Below are 14,770 nucleotides of genomic sequence, written 5' to 3' on the forward strand. Positions count from 1 at the left end.
GGATCATGTGGTGCATGTTCTTCACCTCCTTCTTCTTCATTATCTTCCATTGCGGTATCATCGCATTCAGAGAACACAGATCGGTATTGGTCATCGTTATATTCTTCTTCATCGCCGTCTTCCATCATAACCCCTTCTTCTCCGTGCTTGGTCCAAACATTATAGCTGGACATGAATCCGAACCGAAGCAGGTGGCTCTTAATGTCTCTTGAGCAAGAGTAATCCTTCTCATTTTTACATTTCAGATATGGACATCACATAAAACCTTGCTTCGACTTGTTGGCCTCGGCCACAAGCAGGAAAGAATTCACGCCCTCTCTGAAAGCGGGAGCACATCGGTTACCGTACATCCATGGATGACTCATCTGCATCATAAGTACAATTATGTATCAGATGCAATCACCTTGCTAAAATTTGTATTGTACGAATTATGTATACGAGAAAATAGTTGCTAACCTTTTAGGATCAAAAGGAGGAGAAATCTTATCAAATAAAATCAAGTACGTGGCATCCTTCGCAAACATTTCATCAAACACCTCTTGTGCACATGAAGAAAAAAAGATGCAGCATAAACCTCCACCTTTCACCATCAAGGAAAAAAATGTAGGGAGGTGGAGGGTTGGCTGTGTGTATATATAGGGCCCTTTTGTCGCGGTGAAAGGACACGGATGTCGCCTAGAGGGGGGGGGGGGTGAATAGGCGATTTAAAACTTTTACGAGATGGGCTTAACAAATGCGGAATAAAACTAGCGTTTACTTTGTCAAGCCCAAAGCCTATATACTATGGTTCACCTATGTGCACCAACAACTTATTCTAAGCAAAGGTTCACCTATGTGCACCAACAACTTATGCTAAGCAATACAAGCAAGTATGTGATAGCAAGATATATATAACTTCAAGCACGATGGCTATCACAAGGTAAAGTGCATAAGTAAAGAGCTCGGGTATAGAGATAACCGAGGCACGCGGGAGACGATGATTTATCCCGGAGTTCACACTCTTGCGAGTGCTAATCTCCGGTGGAGAGGTGCGGTTGCTTAGTGCTCCCGAACGCCACAAGAGGCTCACCTTGAGGTGTGGTTGCTCGATGCACACCAACGCCACAAAGGCCTCACCCCAAGATGCGGTACTCACACCACACACCGAACGCCACGAAGGCGCCTCATCTAAATCTCCGGTGACCCTCGCCACAAAGGCCTAGGTCACGGTTCCACTAAGGGATTTCCTTCGAGGCGGAAATCGGGCCTTACACAAAGATTGGGGCACACATCCACAACTTAATTGGAGGCTCCCAACAAATCGCCACAAAGGCCTAGAATCCGTCTAGGGTTCCAAGAACCCAAGAGTAACAACTTTCTTGCTTTCACCTCCACGAATCACCGTGGAGAACTCAAACCGATGCACCAAATGCAATAGCAAGAACACCACAAAGATGCTCAAGTCCTTCTCTCTCAAATTCCAACAAAGCTACAAAAGCTATTGGGGGAATAAGAGAGGAAGAACAAAGGAATTCACAAAGAACACCAAGATCAAGATCTAGAGAGTTCCACTCACAAAGAGATGGATTTGATTGGTAGAAATGTAGATCTAGATCTCCTCTTCCTTTTCCCTCAAATGGATTCAAGAATCATTGGAGGAGTAGAGGGATGTGGGAAGCTCTCAAGGTCAACAATGGTGGAGAGCAAAAGGAGGAAGAAGCAGTGGGGAGAAAGAGGAGGAAGAAGGGCTTAAATAGGGGTCTCAGATTTCTGCCCGTTGGGGCCAAAATCGCGACAGGCCGGCAGTGCCGGCCTTGAGCCACCGGCAGTGCCGGCCTTGTTCCACCGGCAGTGCAGGGGTGGCCGGCAGTGCCGGCCTTGGCCACCGGCAGTGCCGGGGTGCTCCCACGGCGATCTTGGGGTGTTCCCGGCGGCAGTTCCGCCCCCCCAGTTTTTTGCCCAAACACCCGATACGAAAACCTTAATAACTTTTGCATCCGGACTCCGATTTCGATGATCTTGGGCTCGTTGAAATCACAACAACAAGCTCTACAACAATATGCATAGAAACATCATAGTCCAGCAAAGTAGGATAGAAGCAAATGGATAAAGGTTTTACCTATCTATAAACAGCAAACCAGTAAAACCTCCAATATGGAAAATGCAACAACTTGAGTTAGGAAAGTCGGATTTAGGTGAAACCAATTTTGTTGTAAAGAAGATGACAAGAGCTACCCCACAAAGAGTGAAAAGCTTAAGAACAGGTGGGGTGGGTTTTTCTATGTATTCTAGAGTGAAACCTCTCAATACGAGAAACCGAGAAAAACTCCAATATCGAAAACGCAACAAGTGATCCATGCGGAATCCGTTTTCGATGAACTAGAGCTTGTCATGAGAATAAGCACAATCTCTAAAACACCATATGGATAAGATCCAAATAACAACCAAGAAAGATGATGCAAGGATGCAAAGGTTTGAGCTCTCTCCGGACGATACGATCGAGTTACTCACTCGAGAGCCCTCTTGATAGTACGGCAACTAAACTATAAACCGGTCTCCAACTACACTATGAGACCGGTGAGAAAGAAACCCTATCAAGAGCAAACCTTATACTTGCGCATTCCACTTGAGCTCGATGATGATGATCTTGACCGCAACAAGATGGAACGCCTTTCTTGATTGTGCTTGCTTGACGAAGTCTTGTGGATTGCTCCCCCATAATCCATCATGGGAGAGCTTCTTCTTCGGCGCATCTTCACATATCCATGAACACTATATGGAGAGCATGCTTCAAGCATATGATCTCTTCGAGTTGGCTCATCTTAAACTTGCACTTCATTTCTTCATGGCAAGCTTCAAGCATATGATCTCTTCGAGTTGGCTCATCTTGAACTTGCACTTCATTTCTTCATGTTGATGTCTTGAAGTAACTTGAGGGCTCACTTCCTCTTCATCTTCAAGACATACTTGACACTTGATATCCTTCATCAATTTCTTCTTATTGCAACCTTGAAGCCAACATATGGTTCAAGCATTGCCTATGGACAACACCTACAAATATAACTCAATGCAAACATTAGTCCATAGGGATTGTCATTAATTACCAAAGCCACACATGGGGGCTCCATGCACTTTCAATCTCCCCCATTTTGGTAATTGATGACAATCTTTTTGAGAGGGTTTATATAAGGAATTTAAGAAACAACAAGTTGAATACATAGAGCAAACTCCCCCATAATATATGCATGTGTGAATGAACTTGACTTTTATTGCATACATTGGCATTCAAAGCCTAGTGGAGTTTCCTCTAAATATTCAATTATGCAAAGCACCAAGATGCAAAGCAATAAAGGCACATGCTTAAGCACAAAGCAAAGACATAACCAAATTCCCTTAAACCCTCCAAACTTCTCCCCCATTGGCACCAATTGCCGAAATGGGTGAAAAATTTAGAAGGCCAATATAGTGAGAGTTCCTCCATAGCGTGTGCATTTCTCATAATTTGAGTGGAATCAAATGCACGTATCCAATGATGAATATTCGGAAGGAATCACACTATAGATAGGATCAAAGATTGCAAAAAGATAACAAAGTCAAGAAGCTTCAACAAATGAAGCAAGCAACCAAATGAACCACAAAGAAGATACCGAAAGAAAGATAGATATTATGATAAGATCAAGAAGATTGCTCTAAATAATATTAGGAAGCTCCCCAAGGTTTGTGCACAAAACTAGACAATTTTCATTGGAGTATGAAGTGCACAAACATGGAATCATCACTCCCATAATATCATTCAAAACAAAAAATACCAAGTGAATCAAACTCTAATGATCACCACAAAATAGTGCCTTAAATAAATGAGGAAGCTCCCCAAGGTACATGTATAAATTAAAATGTTGCATTTGAATACAATATGCATAACATGGAATCCTCACTCCCTCATTACTATTTAAAACACAAACATTTGAAAATAGATCATAGATAGAAAATTAAGCTTAACACTTGCAACAAACAAATGGTTGAGCAACAAGTAAGAGGCACCATAATAAAAAGCTCAACCAAGAGGATATGTGAAAGGCATGATAAAGCATATTATAAGACTATTACAAGGATGAGCAAAAAGCATCATCATAGTCTTCAATGAATTATATTGCTTAGCATGATCAATCAACATGCAACAAATAAATAAGATATCAAATGGAGATGTATCATCTCTTATGTGTATAAGTTTCTCTAAGTGAGCAATATCACAAAGATATTTATCCACAAAGAAACATGCACACACAAAATAGATACTCAAGAAATATAGTATGATATCCCAAAATGAAGTCATGCAATATACCAATAAGAATTTTTGCTTAATAGCATGGCCAAAGGCTCAATTTTATCTTATTGTACATTCATGAAATTCAACCACAACCATGTAAAATATATCACAAATATCAACAAGGGATAGAAGATAGTTGGGATGCATTGAGATAGGCAACAAGTATCACAAACGAGGATACCAAAACAAATAACTAAATTTGCACTTTCATCTATATTACACACGTGAGAGCCTTGAGGAATTGATATGCAATAAAATTGCTAGATGGGCATAGATGGGATGGGTGAATCATGAGCATGATTTTATATACTTCCCAACATATGTACTCATCTCAAATTACTCACATTCGCAATAAAGAGGTTTCGTTAAGACTTTAGCAAGAAGCACAATATTTGCAAATCAAGAGATTCATGCCAAGATGCAACCACATGGTTGGATGCTAGAAAAATATGCATGAGAAGATACTTGTTTCCGAGATAGCATTGGTGCGGATGTAGTAGATATGTGTTCGTTGACCATCCTAGCTTGCCTCAAGTTACCATTGAGTCACCACTTCTTTCCAAGAGTGAGACAAGCATCCAATGCATATCCATTGTACCTAACACAAAGGTAAGTACAAAATGGTCCCCAAACTAATTGGGTCCGAAGTAGTTAGACACACTACAACATATAGGACAAACTCCACAATTCTATGTGCATATAGATATGAAATTGAATTTCATGCACATCTTAGCCAAATTAGGATTTGATGGAGTTTACCCTATATATTGGATCAAAGAAAGTGACACATGACATAAGATATACATATATTAAATATGCATGCATAATACTTTCAAGAACCAAAGGAAGATATAATTTGGACAAAACACCAAATAAATCAAGAGACAAAGGTTGCACAAATTATATCAAAGAATCAAATCAACACAAGATTGACTCCAAAGACTTATCTCATTATAAGAAGCTAATTAAGCCTAAGCACAAAGGAATGAGATAACCAACTCCCAAGAGAGCAAGGTTCCAACAAATAAACCAAACCCTCGACACTTTTTATGATGGCACAAAGTACCAAAAGGAAATTTATGTCTCCCAAAACCAATTTTTTTATAAAGATCAAGAGATGTTAAGCATTCTAATAATATAGAAGAGCTCCCCCAATTTTGGTGCATTATCTAGGATTTTTTATATGAATACAAAATGCACAACACTAGGATCATCACGCTACCTATATCTTCTAACAATGCTAAGAAAGTTTGAATAGACAACTTAGATCCATAAGATGCAAGGAAGACACATGGGAGTCAAAGCACAACAAATTCATGGTATTAAATAAGGCAATATAAATACAAGAGCCAATGTAGATATGATCAATAAATATCTACCTCATAATTGATTACCAATTGTCCTAGGACAAGAGGTATTATGAAATATTTCCCGGTGGTAGTTTGTAAGTATACATAAGATCATATTTACAACGAACAAAGCATATGGTAAAAGATAAGAGTTAACCATCATGCAAAGATAGTTTCTTGATAGCTTCATTTAGTCATACCAACATGCAAGGCAATTAATAGTATTCATACCAACATGCAAAGCAATTAATAGTATTCATACCAACATGCAAATCAATTAATAGTATGACTTGAAGCACTTGGTTTTCCAAAAATGTATTTGAGGGACACGTTGTGAAAAACCATGCCAAGAAAAACTTTCACAAATAAGATCCACAAAGATATTAGCAATGAAGCCATTTAAGCAAATTGGAGCTTGTTTGAGCAAACATGCCACATAGGAGAGAGATAATTTACGGTATCAATTCTATGTGACACAACCTCAAATGTTCACATTTTCTAGGCTTGTAATATGCACAAAGCTTATTGCTCCCCCATAATATGATAAGGAATTTATTTTCACAAGAGGCAACTAAGATTCAACTAGAGATATTAATGGACATAAGAATTTGAATTTCTCATTAAGATGACATACCACATAGAGTCTAGATAATCTTGCAATATCAATTCTAAGTGATATTCCTCATATACACACATTGTTAGGATCATGAAATTCCCAAAGGAATATCACTCCCCCAAAATGGGATAGTCCATTAATCGCTCATAAGAGCCATATAAGATACAACAAGATGCAAAGTGGCTCCAACACAAATACAAATACATGGTGTGCAACCCAACATGCATAGACTTGATTTCTCAAGAAAATCAAGTAGGAAGCACAACATATACAAACACATGTTAGGAACAAAACTAACACATGCTAAGGGGTGAGTAACTTTCAATATAAATGAGTTGAGCACAAGTTACCGCAAGGAGGAACATTGGATATATGATAGAAGCAAGATAATCAAAAGTCTTGGCTTGAGATAATATAAATGATGAAGATCCCTTAATTCTTCATGATGTAGCCAAGTCTCCAATGCCCTCCAACAAGCACCTATTGATCAAATTTTGGATTGTTGGTCCCCAACTAAGTTGGGTCCTAAGAGGTTAGTCACAATAGGCTTGGCAACCCAAATGGTTCTTTTCTTGACACCACTTTGAGCACCAACATATTTGGCAAACACATTGCCACCCTCATCCTTACGAATAGAATAAATATCATCAATGGTGATAGAGTTGGATGAGGTACCAATAGTGCACAAGGAGGAGATGTGGCCCTTCTCACGGCATATGTAGCAAGTTCTTTTCTTCTCCTTCTTCTCACTAGGTTTCTCCACAATGGGGGCATTGGCTTGTTTCTTCTTGGGAAGTGGCATTTCTTCAACTTGAGGTTGAATATGAGTTTGAGCTTGAGGCCGCTTCCCTTTTTGCTTCTTCTTCAAAGGGCAAGATCTAACATGGTGCCCTTCAATATTGCACTTGAAGCAAACAATCTTGGCCGGGTCTTTGACTCTTACTTGGCCCTTCTTCTTGTTGTTGTTCTTGGACTTGTTCTTGTTGTTGGATTTGAATCCAAGTCCACTCTTGTCATTGGGGGATTGTTGCATACTCAACATCGTGTCAAGTTTGCATTTCCCTTCATGACCCTTTACCAAGTCATTCTTCAAAGAAGTGACTTGGGCCTTGAGCTCTTTGATTTCCTCTACATGGTTAGTAACAACACAAGTACTAGAGGAAGTAGAATCTTCATTGTTAGAGCAACAAGGCAAGGAAGATAATTCATCACAAGATTTAGCAATATTATGAGTGGATGAATTACAAGGACTAGCACATGGCAATATAGCATTTTGAGTAGAAGTGCTAGTATCCACATGAGGCTCACAAGGTGTTGCCTTAGATATGATAGCCTCATGAGCTAACTTTAGCCTATCATGAGAGGCTAGAAGATCCTCATGGGAGCGAGAAAGCTTTTCATGATTTTCTTCCAATTTCTCATAATTGCAAGTTAGCAATTCAAGTTGAGCCCTTAGCTCAACATTCTCCTTCAAGATAGATGCTTCACAAGAAGTAGAGTTAGTAGCACAAGCATCATCACAAGACATATTAAGAAGAGTGGGTAACATAGCATGCTCTTTTAAATAAGAAGCTTGGAGTTGCTCATGTGACTTGGTGAGGATAGAGTGTTCGCTCTCCAAGGCCTTGTGGGCCTTGTCTAGATCATCTAGATCCTTAACAAGTTTATCATGACCAACGCCAACTTTGGAATTTTCCTTTTTAAGCATTTTTACTTGATCTTTAGCATGGTCTCTTTCCTTAGTGAGTTTAGAAACTATTTCATTTTGAGACATTTCAAGGGTTTCAAGTTGCTCTTCAAGAGAGGCTACGGTCTCTTGTTCTTCTTCAAGATCATTCTTTAGGGATGCTACATCATTGGCATACTCTCGTTCAAGAGCACCCTTTTTATCAATGGTGTTCTCATGCATCCAAATAAGTTTTGGCTCTCAATAGCGGTAGTCAAGATTTCAAAGAAGTGAGAGCAAGCAATTTTATCTTTGCAAAGAACCTTGAAAACACTCTCACCCTTATTGCGTAGAGAGACAACCCAATCCTCTTCTTCATACTTATCCTCATCCTTATCACCACGAGGAATATTAGGTTCCACGGTAGGAGATACCGTGGAACTCTTGGCCATAAGACATATATGAGAACCGTGAGATAAAGATGAGGAGTTACTTGAGGCTCCTTTCAAGATCTTGTATTGACCAATAGAATCTTTGGTTTCCTCTACATTGTTAGTCACACAACAACTAGAGGAAATAGAAGTATTTTTATCATGGCCACAAGACAAAGCAAGCATATCATCATTAGATTTATTTAAGCAACTTACACATGATATGCATGGACTATCAACACAAGCATGTAAATCATTTCTAGTGCTAGATGTGTTAAAGTCCAAAGATGAACCATTGCAATGCGATATAGATGAAGAATCATCAATAGAAAGCTCAATATCAACATTGCAATTTCCATCACCACTCACCATATCATTACCTTGTGTATTCCCACACATTGGTGAAGTGGATGGAGATGAAAACTCATCACGGCCGGAAGTGGAAGCAATGCAATCATCCTTAATAATATTGGACACATCATATTTATCTTGAATCTTTGTCCATAACTCATGAGCGCTCCAAAAAGGCAAGTATGGAAAAATGTGACGCCCCAAAACCGGTACCATGAGGATCCCAGCGAACCCGCCGAAATCCGCACGATATCGATTTTAGGAGACGCACCACCAAGCGCCTCGTACACGCCGAAGCATGCACGCGATGCGGGTGGAATCAATCACGAGAGGTAACATTACAACAGGATTACAATAGAGCCCACAAGAAACATATATTACAACAACGACTCCAACGAGTCAAGATACAAATAGATACATACAAAGATCCAAATCATACAGAAGATCAAATACATCCGAGTACGGACAAGATACAAATTGGACTAAGAGTCCTGAAGATAAACGATGGCGTCCACAACCCTGCCCAGGCCAAGCCGGAAGGGTAACCTTGCTAGCGTCGTCTTCATCGAACATATCTTCATACCTGCCCGGTTATATCCCGTAGAAGCAGCAATAAGTACGGGTTCGTACTTAACAAGACTTCAAGACGTATAAGCATTCGTCAACCAGTCGTCCTTTGTACTTGAGGCACGCAGGGGACTTAGAAGACGCAAGAGGAACGTCATAGGCAATATGGTGGGGTTAAGCGGCAGCGCGCAAGCACTAAAAACCTATAGAGACATTCTACAACTGTCGTCTATCAGAGAAGGTGAGAGAGCGCATAACTAACAGTTCTATACTCTGCAAACATAACACAGCCGATGTGTTCCCCCTTCGCCAAGAAGTACTTGCAAAGGCACTCACACGGTTGTCAAGTTTTAACCATTTATTATTAGAGTTGTGCTAGCTTACTACACAAGTTATTATGATTGAAACAGCAGGTGTAAGTTGTCTATGGTCGAGTCATACAGCTCCAAGTCGTCCATAACCGCGGACACGGCTTATCGATAAGATGTACACCCTGCAGGGGTTGCCCAAATGTACCCACACGCACGATCAACCCACTTGCGACAGGTGGATATCACGACTCGCACTCTCCTTCACGACAACAATGTCCAGGAAGCCACCTAACTAAGTTAAACCCGTGTCGAAGTCCGGCCGTATCTCCGAAGCGGACCTAGCTGTTTGCGACAGCGTACTAGGTGGTTTAAACACACACTGGGGCGATAAACCACTTCGCAGCGGCTCCGCGACCTATACGTGCATACCAGAAACAAGGGATACAAGGCACCCAGGGGCTTCCCAAAATAAATAAGTAACATGCTGGCATGCACGCAACAACAAATGGTAAAACATTACGAAACTAGTTGTGGCCACTGGACAAAGCTGTAGATTCCGGCAGTGGTCGAGGGGAGACCCAGAAACATACCCACGTGTGGTTAGAGCGCTCAGTCTCGGAACAGATAACAAGAACTCGGGGTCCTAAGATATTTAGGAAACACAAGTGAGCCGTCACAAAACGATCAGCTGACCCACCGATGCCTCCACTAACAACTATTAACAAGTAACCATGATACTTCCAACAGATATAACCATAAACCATGTGTCATGTTCCCCAACAGATAACCCGATAAGATAGCAGTAACAGTAACGAGATATAAACAGCACTAGCATGCCCTACGACTCGCAAGGCAGACCCGAAACCAAACAATAGTCATAGGTGGTTGGTGGAGGCAATATGGGCTGCTTGAGGTAACAAGTGGAAGGGACACGTGACAAGAACGCAACTTAAGGATAGCATGAGGGAGAAGGCAAAATAAAATAGGTGAGCGACTTCTGCAGGGGCAGGAGTATAGGGGAAATGCTTGCCTGTTAAAGCTTGCCGAGGGACATCCGGAGATCTTGTCGTATCTCACCACACCACTTCGCGATCCTATCCGGGAAGAAGCAAATGCTGAAACACACAACGTATGCAAGTCTTACTACTACGGATAAACAAGATCCAGCATGATCAAGATGATATGCATGACATGCCAATTATGATGCGATGCAACTTATCCATATTAAGCGGGATCGGAACCCCGAACAAACAATTATTAGGTTCACGTTATTTTTCTACCGGCAAAGTTAAGGGTTGTTTAGCATGGCATATCATGGCAGGGGTGCGCTACTTCAATATTAAACGGAGCGGGGAAAACCAAATCGGTGTTTTCGAAATACTCCGCATTTAAATATTAGGTGCGATACAACAACATGATATGCTGCGAGATACAACATGCATATGAATGTCATATTATTATTTAAAGTATTTTATTATCAAGGTTCATATATAACACATTTTATTTTAAGGTGTATTACAAATATAAACCAAAGTTGAAAATTGGAAGTTTAAATTAAAACAGGGGCAGACACGTATAAGACAGAAAGTGCTAACTGGAATTTAATTGAGTGCCAACCCAAAATAGGGAACAGCTGCGAGCTAGCCAAGCAAGCACGCAAGCTGCTGGATGGATGGATCCAAGATTTGCAAGATGTGCTAGCTGAAATAAAAAGGATAAGAGGAGGCGTTGCACTTAATTGGTTTGGCCAGATCGATTGTGTCTCACACTAGGAGAAAGAGGCAGCGCTGGCTGCTGCGAGGTGGCCCTTGCGTGCGCAACCTGGAGGCATACAACGGTAGGAACAGATAACTGAATTTAGTGACGAAGTGTGACGTTAACTGAATTTCAACAGAGGTGTTATCTGAAACTGAAGAACAAGGACGGAAGAGAGGGCATTTTGCTGTCCCTTGGATTTGATCTGGTACTGCTGGGAAGTGGATTAAGAAACTACCACTAGAGCTTACCAAGATCTGACCAGAGATTGCTATCAAACTGAGGGGGTCAAGCAATTTGACCAGACAAGATGTGCGATAGCTAGCTGGCCAAGCAAGCAGGCAGGCAGCTGGATCGATTGATGTTTCGTGTTGTGCCTAGCTAGCTTAAACAAGCAGGCAAACTGCTGGACCAAAAGGAGCAGATTAAGTGGTTACGATGGTTTACTGAACGATATGAGAGAGCGGCCAAATGATTCTCTCCAGGTGTGCGACCTGGGTTCAGAACGACGCTGCGGACAGAGCCGGCGCCGGTGACTACGGTGCACGGACATCGCCAGAGAAGCAGACTACGCTGACGAAAAGGGCAGAGACTGGGTGGGAAAGAGGGGGCGCTCACCAGGGAGGTCGATGGCGAGGAAGGTGAGCTCGACAAGGACGGAGATGAAGCAGAGACGACGAGGTACTTGCCAGAGAGCACCGCGGTGGCGAAGTGGATGAAGGCCCCAGGCGATGGCAGTAACACGAACGCCGACAGCGTATCTCGGACAGGAAGACGACAGTTCCATCAGAAATACGCGACGCCGAACAAAGAGCAAACATGACAGGGAAGAGGTGGAATAGAGGTGCCGTCTCACCAGGAGTAAGATGAACACCTTGGCGAGGGCGGGCGAGGTTGGAGGCGGCCGGAAACAGAGATTTCTTCGCCGTGGTCGGAGAGGAAACGACGAAGCTGGCGATGATATGGAGCGCCCCGGCTCGATTTCTTGGCTTGAGAAGGACCGCGGCATCAAGGCGCAGCTATTGGTAGTCTCAGATCATCGGGGAATGGCCGGAGCTGGCGGATCGACGGCGAGGTCGAGGTTGCTGCGATGGCGCTCGATGGGGTTTCTCCTCTCTCGGATTCGACTTGGGAGAGGGGAAAGAAGAGGGGAGCAGGTGGAGGCAGATGGTGTTGGGCGGCTGTGGAGGGTGACCAAAAAATATCTGGAAGGGGTGGTGCGGCACGGCACGCACGCAGCCTTGCGTGAGCCAGAGAGCTCATGCTCTCTTCGTGAGGAGGAGGACAACATTAAAAGAAGATTAGCTTCGGTGGGTTCACAACAAGGAAGTGGCCAGCTGGTTGTTCTCTCTTCTTCTCTTGCTGCTTCTTCATTTCTTTTCTTGCTGAATTCTTCCAAGACAAGAAGATGATGAGAAGAAGAGGTTTGACAGATTTGAAAAACTATATTTTGGTATTAGAATAATTTTGTGAAGATCTAAAGATATTTGTTTTGGTTTAATTAAAATAAGAGAAAGGACAAGGGAGGTTTTATTAATTAACCATAAGAGAGGAAGAAATAAAATAATTAAGATTTATAAAAATAATTTTATTTTGGTTAAAAAAAATGGATGTGATGCATGCATGATGTCATGATGATGCAGCAAATAAAAAGAACAAACAATTCTAATAGGGGTATTTTTCCGGGTCGCTACAAAAAAGACCTACATCTCGCAAAGCATTCATAAGAACATAAGAAGCTTGAGAATTGAGATATAAATTTTTCTCGTCCTCTAAAGATAGATTTTGTGAATCCATAGGAGGAGAAAAACCTATATCTACAATTTTCTCCATATGAGGGTCAATGTCCCGAAAATGACTAAGCATGCAAATTTTCCAAACATCATAATTTGTGCCATCTAATATAAGAGTGTTATCGTGCACTAATCCTCTAGCCGACATCTTTACTCTCAAGGCGGTGAAGCCTAAGAATGAGAGACCTTGCTCTGATACCAATTGAAAGGACACGGATGTCGCCTAGAGGGGGGGTAAATAGGCGATTTAAAACTTTTACGAGATGGGCTTAACAAATGCGGAATAAAACTAGCGTTTACTTTGTCAAGCCCAAAGCCTATATACTATGGTTCACCTATTTGCACCAACAACTTATTCTAAGCAAAGGTTCACCTATGTGCACCAACAACTTATGCTAAGCAATACAAGCAAGTATGTGATAGCAAGATATATATAACTTCAAGCATGATGGCTATCACAAGGTAAAGTGCATAAGTAAAGAGCTCGGGTATAGAGATAACCGAGGCACGCGGGAGACGATGATTTATCCCGGAGTTCACACTCTTGCGAGTGCTAATCTCCGGTGGAGAGGTGCGGTTGCTTAGTGCTCCCGAACGCCACAAGAGGCTCACCTTGAGGTGTGGTTGCTCGATGCACACCAACGCCACAAAGGCCTCACCCCAAGATGCGGTACTCACACCACACACCGAACGCCACGAAGGCGCCTCATCTAAATCTCCGGTGACCCTCGCCACAAAGGCCTAGGTCACGGTTCCACTAAGGGATTTCCTTCGAGGCGGAAATCGGGCCTTACACAAAGATTGGGGCACACATCCACAACTTAATTGGAGGCTCCCAACAAATCGCCACAAAGGCCTAGAATCCGTCTAGGGTTCCAAGAACCCAAGAGTAACAACTTTCTTGCTTTCACCTCCACGAATCACCGTGGAGAACTCAAACCGATGCACCAAATGCAATGGCAAGAACACCACAAAGATGCTCAAGTCCTTCTCTCTCAAATTCCAACAAAGCTACAAAAGCTATTGGGGGAATAAGAGAGGAAGAACAAAGGAATTCACAAAGAACACCAAGATCAAGATCTAGAGAGTTCCACTCACAAAGAGATGGATTTGATTGGTAGAAATGTAGATCTAGATCTCCTCTTCCTTTTCCCTCAAATGGATTCAAGAATCATTGGAGGAGTAGAGGGATGTGGGAAGCTCTCAAGGTCAACAATGGTGGAGAGCAAAAGGAGGAAGAAGCAGTGGGGAGAAAGAGGAGGAAGAAGGGCTTAAATAGGGGTCTCAGATTTCTGCCCGTTGGGGCCAAAATCGCGACAGGCCGGCAGTGCCGGCCTTGAGCCACCGGTAGTGCCGGCCTTGTTCCACCGGCAGTGCAGGGGTGGCCGGCAGTGCCGGCCTTGGCCACCGGCAGTGCCGGGGTGCTCCCGGCGGCAGTGCCGGGGTGTTCCCGGCGGCAGTTCCGGCCCCCCAGTTTTTTGCCCAAACACCCGATACGAAAACCTTAATAACTTTTGCATCCGGACTCCGATTTCGATGATCTTGGGCTCGTTGAAATCACAACAACGAGCTCTACAACAATATGCATAGAAACATCATAGTCCAGCAAAGTAGGATAGAAGCAA

The 14,770-nt window shown here is 42.4% G+C and overlaps 1 protein-coding gene and 1 long non-coding RNA gene across 3 annotated transcripts in view; both read right to left on the reverse strand.

Moving 5' to 3' along the window:
- Positions 1-14,770, reverse strand: part of LOC127336638 (subtilisin-chymotrypsin inhibitor-2A-like) — a 49,906-nt gene that overhangs the window by 2,438 nt on the left and 32,698 nt on the right. The window lies entirely within an intron of this gene.
- On the reverse strand, positions 9,077-12,800 carry LOC127336637 (uncharacterized). Its single transcript, XR_011752857.1, has 3 exons — positions 11,971-12,800; positions 10,628-10,712; positions 9,077-9,302 (listed from the first exon to the last, which is right to left on the reverse strand). It is a non-coding gene; the product is annotated as an uncharacterized lncRNA (long non-coding RNA).

Source organism: Lolium perenne, chromosome 2, assembly GCF_019359855.2.
Source record: "Lolium perenne isolate Kyuss_39 chromosome 2, Kyuss_2.0, whole genome shotgun sequence".
NCBI lineage: Eukaryota > Viridiplantae > Streptophyta > Magnoliopsida > Poales > Poaceae > Lolium > Lolium perenne.